The sequence below is a fragment of the Monopterus albus genome, unplaced genomic scaffold (assembly GCF_001952655.1).
Source record: "Monopterus albus unplaced genomic scaffold, M_albus_1.0 scaffold23.1, whole genome shotgun sequence".
NCBI lineage: Eukaryota > Metazoa > Chordata > Actinopteri > Synbranchiformes > Synbranchidae > Monopterus > Monopterus albus.
The window spans coordinates 178007-184006 of record NW_018127903.1 but is presented as its reverse complement, the minus strand read 5'-3'; the positions used below and the strand labels follow the sequence as shown (position 1 = coordinate 184006).

Sequence of the window (6000 nt, the reverse complement as noted above, 5' to 3'; positions counted from 1 at the left end):
CTCCCCCTCCAGTGGAGAGATCTTGGCAGAGTGTTCTCCCTTCATCTGTTCCCCGAGGCAGAGCAGCTCCCCCAATGATCCACACTTCTCCATATTTTACACCCCCGAAATGGGCACGGCTCCGATCCCCTCATTTCTCTTCATATTTCTCTCCTTTTTATCCGTTCGTTTGTGTGTTTTCACATTCTTGCATTTTATCGCCAAATGCGTGTTGAGTTGTTGATTGCTTCAAATATTTGGAGGTTTGCAGACATGTTATAATCCTGCGGGAACCGGGAGATCAACCCAGTAGATTAAGACAAGTGGTCTGAAAAACAACCACACAAAGATGCTGCCGCTATGTATCACTGCTCTCATTTCACTTTGTAAGGCATTTTTGTACACTAAGTAAATGCCACATTGATTCAAAGATCCAAATGTGATGTAGCCTCATTGGTTCTGCGCTTAAGAGATTATTTATGTACCCACGTTTCTGCTTGTGTTTAAGAATGTGCGGATATTTACCTCATATCTCTCAGATACATCAGTAATATACAAGAAAACAAGTCCTTTTCACTTTAACCTCTAGAGTCCTGAGCTTTGGTTTCATATGCATTTTTGGTCCTCATATGAGGACGCAGGGACTCTAGAGGTTAAAAGATTCCATTAGCCATCACCCTTGCCTCTTACTTTTAAGCACATAAAGTCTGTATGGCTGCATGAGCAGCCATGAATAAACAAATGTCTTTCAAGTGCTCAGACCACATTATCTCTAGCAATTCAATCTCCCGTCACTTGTATGGGTGTTGACCTGCGTTTCCTATGTAGGGATTGGCCAGTGTGATGGGATATATTTCTGATTGTGACTGGTGGTTGGTCAGAAGGGTTAATGAGCCTCTTGAGTGATGCCAGCCCATAGTGGGACATGTTTAATTGACTGGGGTGGCTAAGTGACATCACACAACCTCGGTTTTGTTTTTTTTGATGTGAATATACTGAATTTTGTTTCAGTGCAGTTATGAGTTTGACAGCAGTGTAGGTGAGTTTATGAATTGATGTATGTATATTATTCAGCAAAAAGACTTGCAAGTAAAAATGATTGAGAACTGAGTAATCCTGTTCTCTGTAACTTTGTATATCAGGTGAAGAGACAGAGAGTGAGGTTTTGTACCATAACATGTTTGACATTTGAATTGCTATTTCTGCCAATAGGTTTGGTAGATTGTTTTGCAAAGTGGTTTCTTTAGCTGAAGTTAGAGCTCTTTCAAATGTCAAATGGATCAGTGTTTTGATCCACACTCATTAAATAGCATGAATAGCAGCAGAAATATTCTTTTCATAATGTATATTGTATAGCCATTAGTCCAAGACCATGCAATTTTGGCCTAATTTGAAGATGGTTCTGTAATTATTGTGTATTCTTTATCCATAGACAGACCCATGAAGGTGAAAGCTTTTCTTAATTCATCCAAGTATGAAGTGAGCTCAGGCTGGACTGAGCAGCACGGCACTGTTGCTATACACTGAGTCTTTGGCCGTGGTCTAGAGAAGCAGTGGTAGTACAACAAGAACACGCTGGACTTCCCCCTTGTACTACAGACTCATCGCTCACCTTGCTTTCAGCTGCATTGTTGCAGCTCTTCACTTATTAAAACATGCTGAGGATCTCCTCACTATGTGTCAGCCATGTCAAAACCCTCTTGAACCACAGAGAGCGGTGCTTTATAGAGCCTGATATTTGTTGCCACAAACAGTACAGCACTTCATACATACAGTATTCATCCACAGCTACAGTGTAAAGCAGAACTCAATATTAGCTATAGAAGCAGGCAGCATTTATTTGGAACAGAATAAAGAACATTGTGCTAGCATTTTTATCTTCTGTGTTAGAAGTTTTGGTCTTGTTTGATAAACCTGACCTAAAAAGACCGAGAACAGTGACTACAGAAAACCAGAGTTTGTAGCTTTCAGGCTGACTGGATAGAGGTGTGACAGATCAGTATGATGTAGTAACTTTATTTTTAAATGGATGACTTTACAGCAAAAATCACTGGCAGATTGTGGATAAGACCAATACATTTTCATAAGCTAGGATGACAGTTGTTTTTATTCTCTGTAACCAGATTTAGTTTCTGTCTTATTAAAGTGGGATAACAGTCTCTATTACCAAAACATTAGTTCATTCAAATTGGTATATTTCAAGTATAGGAAACAATGAGTTTTGTGAGTGTTTAGCTTTAGCCACAGCTAGTTGTGGCTATCTCACCATCTACCTTTAGCTGGATTTTTCTCTCTTGCTTTAACTATTTCTTTTGATTTGTAGCTGTTTTCCTTGATATTATACATTTCTATGGCATAAAAAGAATTGTATTTTAAAACAAATGTCAACAAGTCAGACTCTGGTCTTAACTTAATTTGGTAAAGTATGTAGTTGAGGCATTTTGGCTTTGTAAGCTAGAAATGTTTCCATATAGACTGAGCTCTTGTATGTTCATGATACAATAAATAACATACCTAAATATATTTGCGTACTTACTGTATATTCATCCATGTACACACATCAACACACATTTATAAAGAACCATCCAAGTACATGTGTAAGACAATCATAATTTAATATTTATGTAAGGTGTCAGATCTTTTATTTAACTGACTGTATCACTTATCCTGTAATTACTTTTGACTGTCAAGGACAATTTATTTGTTCCAGCAGTTTACTCCAGCAGTTAAGTATAAACTGTGTGGCTCAGTGTCTCATCTTTTCCCACCAGCTGTCCACCTTCTTTTAGAACTCGCGCTATTAGATGCTGCATATGCATTTTTGTTGCAAATGCCCATTTTCAGTGACCCCTCAAGCTACAGAAACGGTAATTTAGAATCTTCTGCCACATACACTGTGTTTTACTTCAATTATGGACAATTACCAAAATAACCATCAACAGATTGTTGTCTCGCTCTCAAAGTCAAATTCCAGATTGTGAGCCTCTCCCTCCCTCTTGCTGCTCTCCCAGAGTCTAAATCAATGCAGATGTTCCGGTATGGTCTCACAGCGATAATTGCTGTAACAAGCAAATCATTAGTATCGGAATAGAGGCAGTTTATATAAATACAGCTCAGGGTGTTACTTTTACTTGTTAATACTTATTCTCTCATTATAGTTTTGGCAGTTTGTGAGTCAACATGATGCAATATGAACTTGCAGTGCTACAGTTAATTCTCTTTCCAGCTCTGAGAAAAAACAAGGTGTTTATTATTGCTGTAAAATCCTATTTAAACTGACATGTATAGCCTTAGGTTTTTCTGTTTTGTTTGTTTTTTATAATGCATAGTTTCTCTGCTGCTGAGGATTTGTCTCCATGAGTGAACTTTTTCTATTAATATGCAGGAAAGTTAATGATAATTATGGGATTTTTTGTGCTCAAACTACTTTTGTACTATTGTTCTGTGAAAAACCAGCTGTGCAGATGTTCACACTGCATGGCTACTGTATATCCAGCAAAAGCATAAAGGCTATTCACTATGTTATTGTTTGATTAGAATGAATAGTAAGTTTTATTATAAACAGGCTACATCAGCTATACTTTAAACATGACAGATTCATGACCCATCACAACCTGTTCAGGCTGTGGTCACTGTGTGACCCGTTCAGTCTGTTTAGTCATAGTTCTTCACTTCTAGATTCACTTCAATAAGGTCTGTGGCTTGGAAGCCTTTAAATGTTTCTTAACTTCCTCTCAATGACTAATTGAAAACCAGTTGGACAGTTCAACACATAGCGTGCCTATTATGGTACATGAGGGATCTGCATGCTTTAATATCCATCTTTGTTGTAGCAGCTCCCAAAAGGGGACAGAGCCTGTGTTCTGCTGCTGGTCAGGCAAATATCAGACCAGCTGGCTTTGTGTTTGTGAATTCTGCGGCCTGCGGAGATCATCTGCTCCACACCTCAAAATGTCCTTTAACTGCAAGCTATTAGGCGTGTAACTCTTCACACAATTTCAGTCAATATTTAGCTGTTAAAAGGATAACACTGGTGTTGCTTTGTCTTTTTTGTTATTATCAACCACTCACCTTAAGAAAAGATTTCTTCCTGCAAACAAATGTTGTTTGTGCAGCTTCACAGTAAGACTCTTTTATTAGCATTTCATAGCTTTGGGAACAATCATAGTTCATGTCACAGGAGAATAAGCTGTATCAGGTTATGATTGCACAAGCAATAGTTCCTAGTAGGATGAATTTGTTGACAGCTACAGTTCATGTCAAGTTTTGCAAGAACTGTCTCAGTTGCAGATCATTAGTATCTGAGCAGCAGCAAATGATGGTACTGAGTGTTGAAATTGCATTTTTAACCTCTGCAAAAGCCTTAAAGTTTGTTTTAGCAAAATACCTATCCAATATTGAAAATAAACATACATAATTGTATTGTTCTTTATCCTGTAATTATCCCTACTGTGGCATGTTATGATTTAGGCATTTATTTTTGACAGACAGCTGCCCCCATACGGAAGCCAAAAACAGCTTCCCAAAGGCCAGACAAACCATAGCTAGTTTCATTGTGAGAACAAAGAAGCATTGGTATTATTCATAATTAAACTCTTATTGTGTACTCTACTGAATATTTCCATTCTTCTGCCTCTCTCCTGCTCACTCTCATTTCCCCTCTCGGTACTTTGCACCTCGTGCTGGGAACATCTGTCTGGCGTCAGAGTGGAGCCTTGCTGTGCAGATTGGAGCAGGTAGAGGAGCACATTGTAGCCCAGCTAATGATGAGAGTGTCTGCCCTCTCTCTTGGAGGAGACGCAAGCTGCTGCTTCACGCTCGCTCACTCCACTCATACGCCCAGGGAAACAGATTTCCAAACATATGCAGTATGTTTTTAATCCAGTTGAGCACTTCATTTCCCAGCAAACACAAATAACCTTACGGGACATCCATATCTTATGACAAGGGGGTGGGCGCCAAGGAATTGAACAATTTTCCTTTTTAATGTCATTTTTTTCCCTCCAAAGTTGCTAAACATGCTCGTAACCCCGGTTAACAGTTTGCTTGTTTATGGCTTCACAAACTTTTACACAGAAGTGCCTCCTGGCTTAGAGTCATATGAAGCAACTTTATCCAATCTAAACTCCACACCTGTTGTCATCCTTTGTTTAGACTTAAACTGACAGCATAAACACATGTTCATCATGTGAAGTGCCTTAAAGAATTTGAACAGATTGTTCTCAATAGTATATATGTGAAAAGGAAGTAAACTGGCCACCTGTTAATGTGATTAAGATTTATACTTTAAGAAATGTTTTAATAGGGATGGAGAATCACCTATTGTCAGTATACAGCGTGTGTACGGTATTGTATAATTTTAATTCTAATTTGACGCCGATAAAGTTTGCATGCAGGTCGTTCAGCTTTTTTCAGAACTACAGAAATCCCCCATGGTACAAGTCAACAATAGCTCCAAACATGGAGGCCCAGCTGGAGGTGCTTAACATTTAGAGCGGTGCTCATTCTGTTCTCAGCTGCATCCAGACAAATGTCAGAGGTGGAACTGCACGAAGTTCAGCTTTGGGAAGTCATTCTTTCACATCAGACTCTTCTCACAGCCTTACAGCCAGATAAGCATGCTAGTGCTTGCTAGTTTTGCATAATAAGGTTTAGCTTGGCGTTTTTAAAAAACTTGTGGAGTGTCACCTTTTTAAAGTTGTACACCTTCAAATATGGCTGTATGTGTTTGCTGTCTGCATGTGTGAAAGATTTGGAGAGAAGCTAGTCAAACAGAAATGTGCCAACTTTGTACCTGGACTTGATGTCACTTTGGCTGTGCCCCTATTGCCCTTCTACGTCTGGACCCCTCTGGCCTTATGTACAAACACCCTGCAATGATGCTATCGATCTTCTCTTACTTGCTGCCTATTAACAAACAGGTTATTCTTCAGTGTGGGCTGGTGCTCTCACTGTTCTCTGCCACCTAAAGGGAGAATTACATAAGAGTCCTCCGCTCAATTGTCAGTTCCATCCCCCGTC

The 6000-nt window shown here is 39.2% G+C and overlaps 1 protein-coding gene across 3 annotated transcripts in view; it reads left to right on the top strand.

Moving 5' to 3' along the window:
* Positions 1 to 6000, top strand: part of pebp4 (phosphatidylethanolamine binding protein 4) — a 49038-nt gene that overhangs the window by 23250 nt on the left and 19788 nt on the right. The window lies entirely within an intron of this gene.